Source organism: Apodemus sylvaticus, chromosome 9, assembly GCF_947179515.1.
Source record: "Apodemus sylvaticus chromosome 9, mApoSyl1.1, whole genome shotgun sequence".
NCBI lineage: Eukaryota > Metazoa > Chordata > Mammalia > Rodentia > Muridae > Apodemus > Apodemus sylvaticus.
Window position 1 is genome coordinate 92,906,886 of NC_067480.1, and position 12,438 is coordinate 92,919,323.

The following is a 12,438-nucleotide window of genomic DNA, read 5'->3' on the forward strand; positions in this document are numbered from 1 at the left end:
TCTGGTCAGAAAAACCTCGGAATTTATACAACAAATAAGCTGGTTCTAAGAGGAGTGCAGAAGACTATGGTTCTAAGGTACAGAGGTAATCATGCTGTAAGAATAATACTTCAAGGCAAAATAGCAACCAAAGAATCCAAAAATGACAGAATGTCAAACAAACTCCAGGCGCTAGTGGCCCTCTGCCTGCACAAGAGTCTTGATAGGACTTTTTCTGCTGTGGGATATTGCCTGGGATCATGGGTTAGTTTTATTAGATGCATCAATTGTACTCAGAACTAGTAATTAAAACATAACTTACAAATCCAGGTAGATTGCTATTGCTTAGAGAAGGCTTGGCCAGGGGTGCCTCTCCACAGGTAAATCAATGGTTGCTCCTTTCCAAACATTACAGTAGGGTGTGACTCTGGCAGTAGTTTCTGGCTTTGGACAGGTCTGGTAGCTTCTTGAGACTCCAGTAATTTCCTCCTCTTCAAAATCAAGTCAGACTTTTCTCTCTGGAGTGACAGCTAGCTTTACCTTTTATGACTTTATGACTGGTGAGGGCTCAAAAACTAATAATGGATCCATAGTGCACACAAAACGAATGTTCTGGTCAGGATATTCATAAAAAGTGATGATATTAAGATGAAGTCCTTCTTGTCAGACCCAAACAAAATTAGAAACCGACAGTATTATTGAGGGAGGTGTGTTCTTACCTGTCTGAGGTAAGTAGTTTCTTGGCCCATAAGATCTGTTTGTTTTAATAGATCAGCTTGTTCTGTGCACCTCTTGCACTGGGGTGGGGGGTGGGGCGGGGTGGGGGTAGGGAGGATTATCTGTAACATTAAGACTACAGCAGTCCATTCAAAGGCTCCTGCAGAACATTTTCCCAGCAAGGCTACCTAGAACACAAGTGAGCCCTTCTCAGCTCCTCCCTCCCTCCTCCAAAGCCCAAAGTCTTGATATTCAAGACACTTATGTAAATTTATCTCTTTTTTAAATTTAGAGTCCTATCCTTCCCCAAAGCCTCTTGGCTATATCTGCAGTTAATTCTTGTTTGTCTCCTTTCTCCCAGTGCTCTGCTCATCCCAAATCAATGTCACTGTGGAGAAACTCTGATTGCGGTTTATGTTGACAATGAGGTTTAAAAAAAAAAAAAAAAGGATGGGCCAGCTGTGGAACAAATCGATGCAATACTGCTAAAACCCAGGGATTCTGTTCGTCTTCTCTGTCTCCCATTGGTACCTGACTAGAATACACTGTAACAGTGAACATTTAACTAGCTCAAGATGGAAGCTGAAAGTGTAGTGTTGGTGCCCCGCCAGCCTCCCAGTTGTATGGTAGTTAAATCCGTTGCACTGTGTTTGCTTTCCTGTGGTTAACGGTCTATTTCCCCTGCTTCCAGAATGCCTTGGTTGCATGGAGTCCTTTGTCGAGGGTTGAGGCCCCATGGGACTTCCCCCTTTTCGTTTTAGCATGTCTGTGGGTGCCATCCCTGTTCAGGACACAGTCATGACTCTTCCTGGGTGTAGTTTCCCTGACAGGTCTAGAAGAGGAACTTGCAAAACAAACCCGTCCCTATGGCTCTTACAGGCTTTCCCCCACCTCTTCCACTATATGTAACAATAATTAAAACAACAACAACAACAACAACATAATTTAGTCCATGAACTTGATTTAACAAAAGAAAAATAGTAGGGAGCAGACATGCGTGGGAGGGGCTGGAGGGAGGAAAGGGAAGGGCAAAAAATAATGTAGTTATATCTTAATTTCAAAAAAATTTAAAAAGAGTAAGAGTTTTGACCCTTAAAAAATAGAACCTGGAATAAGAGATATCCTGAGATTTTCAAAGTTAAACCAAAGAGAACTTTGCATTTTCTAGTATATTATTTTGGTTTATTCCCTTTGATAGCTCTGGGCTGACATGCAAATTCAACTCCCAGGATAATTGCCTCGCTGAAAAGGCTAGTGGATGTGGACTCTGGGCAGGTCTGCCAACTAATCCCTGCCTCGGTATCTCCTGCTAAATGTGCATTGCTTTGCTTCCTGTTGACTCCATTCACAAGATGAATTTCATTCAGTAGGATTCATTGATCCTACTTGCAACAAAATAAACACCCAGTAGAGCACTGCTCAAATTTCTAAGGGTCGTGAAACTTGATAAAAATGACTATTGTTCTTAGGTCACTAAATTCTGAAGTGCTCTGTTACACAGCGGGAAGCATGCGAGCAAGCCTACATATACTTACATATATATAAACATAGATAACTGCTATAGTTAAGCTCTTACATTTTCTTATACCTTTTGGCATTTTTATTAGTTTTTTATAGGGTTATAGATCATCTGCCAAGGTGTGAAATGTGTTTATTGGTGAATGTAGTTTTAGATGAGATATTATAAAATCATAGTATTAAAAAAAACTCTTAAAGTAACTTTAGAGCAATAATTTTCTTACATTGTATCCAACACATGTTTTTAATAGTTAACATCCCGAATATCTCTTGGATCCTGTAATAAAGGAATTACCCTTAATGAATACTTATGTTTAAAAAAACTTCCTACCTTTTAGAGTATACAACATTCTTGAATTAACAGTTAAGCATGCTTCAGAAATTCATCATTTTGCTGGATACCGCAGCATGCCCCTGTCTGACACACTGTGACCAAAAGGCAACTCGGGGAGTATCTTTCAAGCGTATCAAAATGAGAAGAGTCTTGGTTTGAATGGGTTTGACCCACAGAGCAGGGGGTGATCCTATTAGGAGGTGTTTCCTAGTTGGAGTGGGCGTGGTCTTGTAGGAGGAGGTGCGTCACTGTGAGGGTGGCTCCACCCAGATTCAGGATCAACTTGTAGAACCCTCAGCTGTTTCTCCAGCACCAAGTCTGCTTGGTTGCTTCCATGCTTCCTGCCAGGATGAAAATGATCTGACTCTCTGGAAACCCAACTAAGACAAGCACTACTGAAAGCTGTATGTTGAATGAAGAGGAAAGTACTGTCAGAATGAATAATAATGAAATATGGTTTCTGCCTCCCTGAATCCAGATTCTTCCCGATTCACACAGGTCCCTTCCTAGTGTAATTCTGCTTTCAATTTTGTTTAGGAAGCATTGAAAGGTCTTAAAGAGGAATGGACACTTCAGAAATTAAACCTTTTGGGTAGATTCCCAAACACACCTGGCATAACTTGATTTTTATGGTGAGTTGTGTTTTAAGAATATTATCAAAGAAGCTCTGTCATTATATATGTCCTTTGAGAATCTTCTAAATAAAAGCAGAGGTCAGCCAAGGCCCACTTTACCTAACCTCAGGCGTTAACCCTGCAGCATTAGCCCATAGAATCCCAGAGGCAGGAAGGAAAAAAAGATGCCTCAAAGAGACAGTTGGGTGCTATACCAGTCCATTTCATTCACTACAGTAGAAGTCTCTGCTAATACTTGGAGGGCCACTGTTCCCTTGAGAAGAAGATGCTCTTTGTCCCCACAGGACCAGAGCCCCTCCACCCCCAAGAACTCCGTGACACACCTTCACCAAGGACGCAACATATACAACCTCTCCTGGAGTCTTTGACCAAACTGGCGCTCGCTAGAGATTTCCCTCAAGGTCTCCTTTCCAAATAAAGGATTTGTAAATATGTTTTACTTTCTGAAGATAAAATTCGGTCTTGCTTTGTACTAGCTCCCAGCACTAGCTTCTTTCATGGGACACAGCACTATCACCACCACGGTACCTCCTTCAGAATCCGCTCACTCCCGGATGCTGCGCTTAGAAAGGCTATTTCATCATGCCCGTTATTCTTTTATCGTCATAGGATTTCATTTCCAGTGTGTTCTCTGTCCATTAGCTCTTTCTTAATATTCCCATTACCACCACTTGCTCCCAGTCTTCAATTCAAGCAATTTTTCTAGAACAGAGACAAAGCTTTCAACGTTGTTTAAAAATGAGATCCAGACATAAAAAAAACATATACCTTGTTTCAACTTAAATCGAATTTTATATAATGAAGAGATTGCTGTATTTTTAATAATTAATAGAAGATGCCAAATATTGTGCTATCAAGTCTTAGTAACAAATGAATTAAATTCTCCCACTGGCAGTCAAACTGCTGCCAAGACTCTGATCCATCCCTGGGGGACTTTAAATATTACCACATCCAATCTATCAAAATGACAAAACATGATGGCTCTGTGATTCTAGTTTGTTTTCATTGGTTTAACCAGCATTCACCAGGGAGGGGTGGCCACTGTGCAAGCCAGGGCTACAGACTTCCAGTTATAGAGAACATTAGGGAAGACAGCAATTTAAGAAACCCGATCGCAGCCACGCAAAGTTTAAGTACAAGACAAGGCAAGATGACAGGGGTGTGGTGTTAGGAGGATTCTCTGAGGGAGGCAATGTGCAAGTGAAGACATGAAGGCTCGAAGGAGCAATATCAGAACAAGGAGCAGTGACAAGACCCTCTCTGCCCAAGACGCTGCTGTGGATAAAGACAGCAAAAGCGAGCCTGCTTCCAGCACAGACAGGCTTGAGCTGGCCAGAGCTGGCCAGAGCAGCTGGACTCTGAGCAGCCAAAAAGATGTTTGTTTTCCTTCCTTTGAAAACTATAAGCTAACCACTTTCATCAAGAACGACCCTATTCTGATGACTTTTGTAAGGCTGATGTTGTTTAGTCCTCTGTGATAAGGTGAAGATAGCGTGAAGAAAGGCACTTAACAGGGGCAAGTTGTCTGACACACTTGCAGAACAGACAGATGCAGCAAAGCCCTCACTTGACTGTGCAGTGAAATCCAAGAAAACACTGATTCTAACTGATTCTAAAACGCATCTTGTTTCCCTAAAATATGAAAAACTATCTATCTGAAAATTTTCACAATGGGGTAGGCGACTAAGAGGGAAAACTTAGCACTACTAAAATACAGGTTTATTGCTTTTTTTGACTGTCTTTTTTTTATTCGATGTATTTTTATTTACATTTCAAAATGATTTCCCCTTTTCTGCCCCCCCTCCCCAAAAGTCACATAAGCCCCCTTCCCTCCCCCTGTTTTCCCATCCAACCCTTCCCACTTCCCTGTTCTGGTTTTGCCCTATACTGCTACACTGAGTCTTTCCAGAACCAGGGGCCACTCCTCTGTTCTTCTTGTACCTCATTTGATGTGTGGATTATGTTTTGGATATTCCAGTTTCCTAGGCTAATATCCACTTATTAGTGAGTGCATACCATGATTGATCTTTTGAAACTGGGTTACCTCACCTAGTATGATGTTCTCCAGCTCCATTCATTTGCCTAAGAATTTCATGAATTTATTGTTTCTAATGGCTGAATAGTACTCCATTGTGTATATATACCACATTTTTTACATCCATTCTTCTGTTGAGGGATACCTGGGTTCTTTCCAGCTTCTGGCTATTATAAATAGGGCTGCTATGAACATAGTGGAGCATGTATCCTTATTACATGCTGGGGAATCCTCTGGGTATATGCCCAGGAGTGGTACAGGTTTATTTCTAAGAACTGTTTTTCAATTCAAAGGCTAAGTCCATAGTCACATTAGACACTGAGTATTTTCACAGCACAAAGTCATTAGTATCTACCAATCTTTAGTTCTTACTAAGGCCAAGGTTAAAGATGTATAGCGTGTATGTGTTGCATCATAAGTTACTGGACATACTGATAATAGAATTAAGCAGAAACTAATATAGAGCCAGGTAAGAAGCCATCATTTGCACAACAAAGCAAAGAAAGTCAGCCTGTGAACTAAAAGCAGACCAATCTTCAGAGTTAAAAATAACACTTGTTCAAAACTATAGTTTATAGTTCTCATTTGCATAATTCAGCTGCATATTGTTACTTTAAAATAAACACCATAAATCTTATGAAACAAGAATGCTTGATTTCAAAGTTGATTTCATACATTATGAGGATATGTCTCATACAATCTTTTCAAAACTTATTCCACTACTTTTCCTTCCATAATTCTTGGTCCTTTAAATTTTTCTAATTACTTAAAAAGCATTGCAGTAACTGAACCAAATACACACACACACACACACACACACACACACACACACACACACACAAATACCTTCTGGAATTTTCCCCAGATCCAAAGGACATTTGCTCTAAAAATCAACAGCCGAGTGTAGGGATAATCTTTTGTGTACCATGTAAAAGCACCACCTGTCAATAAAGAGCTGAATGACTTAAAGCAAGGCAGGAGAGAGGTAGGACTTCCGGGAGGAGATAGGGTCTCTTGGGAGTAGTGAGGTGATGGAGGATTCACCTCTGAGTGGCAGAGGAAGTCAGGCATGCAAGACTGAGGAGAGGTAACTAGCCATCCGGCAGACACAGACTAGTATAAACGGGTTAACTGAGTTACTGAGCTAAGAGCTAGTTGGGGGGAAAGCCTCGCTTAAGGCCCAGGCATTAATTCGTGAATCAGTACGCTGCCTCTGTGGCGTTTATTCGGGAACTGAGGCAGACATAGAGAAGCCTGAATGGTCACCGCTAAGCTAAGGAACATGTGTTCTGCGTGGCTGTGCTCCAGGCTTGCTGGGAGTTCCTGCCCTGCTCCTGGTCTTTTGAAACGATCCTAAAGAAATGTGTTTCCTCCAGGCAACTCTGAGCACAGATACTGCTTTGAGAGCACATCAGAAGCAATAGTTCTGTTGTCTTGGAGCGCTGAGACCCAGCCCAGGGATTCAGAGAGGCCAAAGGACAAGTGTTAGCATTCTGTCGAAACTCCACCACCACAGTTACCTGGTAACAGGTAGGTGACCCACTATGAAAGGGGTTGCTTGCCCCTCCTCTTTCGCTTGTTCCTTTCTTACTCTCTTGGGCTCTTGCTCTCTTGTTCTTCCCTTCCCTCCCTCTCTTCCCATCCCGCCCCTCTCCACGTGCTCATGGCCGGCCTCTACTCCTCTCCTCTCTCTCTCTTTCTCTGTCTTTCTCTGCCTCTCCTACCCTCTCAACTCCCCTCCCCATTCCCTGAATGTGGCCGGTCCCTCAGGGGGAAGGGATGCCTTGGCATGGGCCTGGTGAGACATCCCTGTCCCCATAGCCGACTACACCCCTATAGAACATATTCCACCTGTCCTCTTTATCCTTTTATTTTTTTAATTTTAATTTTTATTATATTCAACACAATATATATTTTTATACCAATCATAAAAATAATGGACCTGTTATTAAATGAACATGACAAGATAAAGTGATGTGTTTATAAAAAGAGAAAGAGGCATAAGAATATGTTCTATGGGCATGTAGTGGGAGGGGGAGTGCCTCTGCAGGCCTATGCCAAGGATCCCTTCCCCCTGAGGGACCAGACACTCTAGGGTATAGAATTGAGTTTATTCAGGTTATTGGCAGGGGAGTTAGGGGAGTTAAGAGGGTAGTAGAGGCAGAGAAAGGGAGAGAGAGAGAGAGAGAGAGAGAGAGAGAGAGGGAGGAGAGTAAGACAGACAGACAGACAGACAGACAGACAGACAGAGAGCAGAGTAAGAGGATAAGAGAGGACAGGCAAGCATCCCCTTTTACAGTGGACCAGACCTACCTGGATGTTACCAGGTAATTGTGGGGAGGGACATACCTGGCTGTTGCCAGGTAACTATGGGGTAGAGCTTAGACAGAATCCTAACAAAGTCTTTTTGGTTGTTCGTTTGTTCATCTTGTTTTTAGTAGAGCTTAAAATCTTAGCTCTTACTGTGGTACAAACCCAAAATAAAAACCATTTTTAGACATTGGAGTTCATTGTGATAAGGCTGTGCTTCAATGTCCCTCATGTCACCCAAGGACTTTACCTCCATAGTAGCTAAGCTAAGAGTTGACAGTTCTGCTGAGCCAAGGAATGAATTGTAGGTGCAATTATTTGGATACAGATTTCCTGTTATGGTCAAATCTTTTTATAAGCACATCGACAAGCATAAATGGCTTTATCTGGGACTTGCCGGCAGTTTCAGTGCATTCACATTTCTGCCTAAGGGACAGCCCAAACAGCTTGAGATTAAACCCACCCCAACTCTTGCCTGGTCTTCACTGAGATGGGTGTGCTGTTTGGGGACCACTGATGGGTGTAAAGAGCACCTCTGCCTAGGTGACCAGCCCCTGCATCAGGACAGAATTGAGGTGTGGGAACATGAGAGGCAAGAAGTGTAACTCACTCTCGGACAACAATGTGTGTGCTTGCTTGTTTGTGTCTGGGCTTTGTACTGAACGATAACCTTCCTAATTCTGCATGCCTGAGCTTTGTCCCGGTTCAAAACCGTTTTCCCCAAGGCCAGACTCTCTGTGCCCCATTTTCAAGCAAGCTCTAAAGTCCTCACTTCCTGGCTTTCAATATCTTGCTGCGAGAGCTAACTGGGAGCTTTGTATGATCAATAAAGATGGTGGGGCCCCGACATACGACATAGCAGACAAGGTTCTAAAGGCGTGGTGGGTTCCACCCTGGTGTCCTGAACTGCTCACTCTAAGGGAAATTAGACACCTTGCTTTGAGGACCTTCAGGCAAACCTGTGGGAAGGATAGAGCCCCAGGCCATAGGGATGTGGTGTCCTTGGAAATCAATTCTCTAACCCAAGGCAAACCTTCAGATTCCAACACTTCACCACCACCTTCATCCTCTTACAAGGCCCAGGAGCACTTCAAGAGAAAAGTGACAGAAAGAACTGGAGTTAGCACAGGACACACCAATACCAAGTTCTCAGCACAAAGGGAGAGGGGGAAGGGATGTTTTTTTTTTGGAGGAACACAGAACTGCCCCTAGATAGAGAGGAGGCAGATGTAGCCCATAAGCAAATGGCAGATTTTATAAAGGCAAAAGGGGAAACCCTATGTTAGGATGAAGTATTTAAATTTAATTGCGCATGTTAATTAAGTAAGCCTAAGGGGGCTTTTGATTGCTGGGCTTCAACACTTTGATACCTGAAGTTGTTGTCAGCCTCAGGAGTAAGTGGGCAAATACAGGACTAGATTTTGGTGGCTATGTAAACCTATGATTTATCAAGGGGGAGGGAAGGTTGAAGGACAAGGCCTGTCAGCGCCATGTTGTCATGCTAGGGCCTGCTAGAGCCCTTCAGCGACCAGCTTAGCCCTTCCTCAACTCTTCAGCAGCGGAAAAGGGAAAGAGAATAGAAGTGATCATTGTCTGGAGCTGCTGTGTTTGGGGAGCGATTCGTCACCAAGTCTGCAGAGTAACAGGGACATCACAGAGTCAGTGTCACCAAGGTCAACCATTGGTGACACTTCTACAGATCACCTGTGACAGGAGCCACATCCCCTCTTCCCATTTGCCATTGTCCTCACTTCTGTTGGAACATCCATGAGTCAATGCAGAAAGAAAAGATTCTCTGGGAAAATATTGAAGCACAAGAACAAGGGAATGCTTTTCTTTATTAATGAGAAAAGGTTATTGACTCTCGCAGTAAGACTGTATTTCATATTTCCTAGGAAGTAGTTGCTGTGCTCCGTGACAAATGCTGGTTAAAAAATACAAAGAAGAGAATAGATTTCTGAGCACAAGATCACTGTGGAAATTTAAGGAGATAACACAGTGGAGGAAAGTTAAAATCGAGGCCATCAAATCTGGCATACTGTGACCTTATACCAGTTTCTGCAGAATGGTAAAAATAGATAATAAAAGGGAATAGGAAGAGGGCAGAGAGACTGCTGGGGTAGAGCACACACATATTTTCAAGAATGTTAGCAGTCGGGAGAAACGAGAAAGGTCAAGCGCTCCCTTCCCCTCCCTTCTATCTGCTGGCTTCATCTCTGGCAGTCTGCTTCCCATCTCCTCTGGCCTAGATCCAGGCAGTACAAAGACAATTGGTGGCAGGGTCGGGGTTCCAATAAACCCCAAAGAGTGAGCATTTCCTGAAAACCATTGCTCTAGGAATCTTGTCACAGCTACAAAAGTAGGGATTGCTTTTTGACATTAAAATGAGTTTTATAAAAGAATGGAATGGCTGTCACAAATTGCTTAGCTGCTTATAGACAGTGGTGTGATGCATCAACGTAGAAAGTGGATTGCCAGTAACTGGGATGGTGTCAGCCTATGGAAGCAAAGCCCAGCTGGCTTCTTCTACTGATCACTGGATGGCGCTCTCCAAGGCAAGACTGCTGACATCAGCCACACAGGCTTGAAGGGCCAGTGTGTGGAGTTTACTTGACCTGTGAGAACTCAATCCTCTTAACCAGCTCATTAGGGAGCTCTTAAGAGATCATAATCCACACATCAAATGAGGTACAAGAAGAACGGAGGAGTGGCCCCTTGTTCTGGAAAGACTCAGTGCAGCAGTATAGGGCAAAACCAGAACAGGGAAGTGGGAAGGGGTGGGTGGGAGAACAGGGGGAGGGAAGGGGGCTTATGTGACTTTCGGGGAGTGGGGGGCTAGAAAAGGGGAAATCATTTGAAATGTAAATAAAAAATATATCGAATAAAAAAAAAAGAGATCCGCCCATGAAACCACATTCCACTTCTTAATTTACAACAAGAGCCTTGACAAGCCTGCTTCCCCCCAGGGTCTACCCCACTCAACTTGGTGAGCATAGAATCAGAACAGGGGGGGCATGCACTATGGGGTTTACAGATTCAAAGTCTTCAGCTCTCCAAACCCACAACCTTCTTTTGTAAAGATTTGGGAGAACCACAATGTACCTTCTGCCCCCTGGGAAGTGTTCTGATACAACATACCACACACATACAACATACTTTGGACTCTAGCTTTTCTGCCCATCAGTGACTTGACTGCTTGAATGGATTGTCCAGGCAGAATTTTCCAAATAAAGAAGAAGCTATATATCATGGGCTCCAGCCAAGCACAGTGGCAGTAAAAAGGTGGATTGCTGGAGACTCCCTGCTCTGCCTCCTGATGGATGGATTATGGGATGTTACAGGGTAGTTGAAAGGAAGAGTGCAGGGGTGTTGTTGAAACTGTGCTAGAAACTTTGAAACCAGTCTCTGTTTCAACTTCTGCTTTCCATCTGAATCCATTCAATGATGAATCAAAAGTTGGTGTTAAGAGAAACCTAGATTCCCCGGTTTTTGAATGTATAATATGATTGTTCCAAGTACTGCTTCTAATAAGCACTAATGAATGACAATGGAATTTGTATTTTCCTCCCCAGAGCTACTTATCATGGGTGGCATATTATAGTCATGTTTTCAAAGCTTTTTAATAAATATGAGGAAACAACCTAGCTCAGCTTAACAATAGACTCACAGAGCTGGTATCTTCATATCCCCTGCCTGGCAGCACTGGCAATGCTTCCATTCTGAGATGAGAGCTTAGCTTTGCAGGAGTGACCTCCCTTGCCACACACTCTAACCCCCTGGTTCTCAACCTTCGTAATGCTGAGAACCTTTAATAAAGTTCTTCATGTTGTGGTGGCCCCCAACTATTCTGATACTCCTTCATAACTGTAATATTGTTACTGTTAGGAATCGTAATGTAAATATCTGATATGCAAAATGTTTGATATACCACCCCAGGGGACTGTGCCTCACAGGTCGCAGACCATTGCCTTAACCTATCAATGCCTGCTCTGAGCAGACTTGTACCCTGAGGACATTATGTGCTAAGCACAAATCTTTCAGTATGAAGCCAGAAGCACAATCTATAAAATTTTTGTAAAGTCATAATTTTTCATGAACACTTAAAACTTTTGTTCTGCAAACAACACAACTGAGAAAATGAAAGAGAAGGCTACTCTTTTTTTTTTTTTTTTTTTTTTTTTTTTGAGACAGGGTTTCTCTGTGTAGCCCTGGATGTCTTGGAACTCACTCTGAAGACCAGGCTGGCCTTGAACTCAGAAACCCACCCACCTCTGCCTCCCAAGTGCTGGGGAGAGAAGGGTACTCTTTAAGAGAAAATATTTTTAAAAAAATCATATATTCTCAAAAGGGCTTATAACTGGAATACCTTAATTTTTTTCTAAAACTCAGCAATAAACAGTATCTTAAAATGACAAATGATCTTAGTAGAGACTTCACCAGAAAAAAAAAAAAACACATTCACAATCAAAGGGCAAGTGATGCAAGAACATAAAAAGATGCTTCAAGTCGTTAGCTACTAGGAAATGAAAGTCACACCCATAGTGACGTGAGAGTCTATACCTGTGAAAATGAGGGCCAAATCCACAGGCAACATCAAGTGCTTACATCATTAGGGAGACCTAAAATGGTTAATACATTCTTAAACCTAGGTATAGGCTCATAAAGCCCACATCTATTACTTCCACCAAACCTTGCTGGTGAATAGTATTGCTACAAAGACAGCTCACTGAGTGCTTATTGCTGCCGGCCTCTCAATTCATCGACTAATCCATTTGAGAATGAACTTGTCTCCATTTTTCTTTTATATTATATAAAAATAGAGGTTCATAGACCTCAACAACGGCATGATTACTGATTTTATAGCATTGCATCTTTGGCTTTTCCTCTTCCTCCTCCTCCTCCTTCTTCCT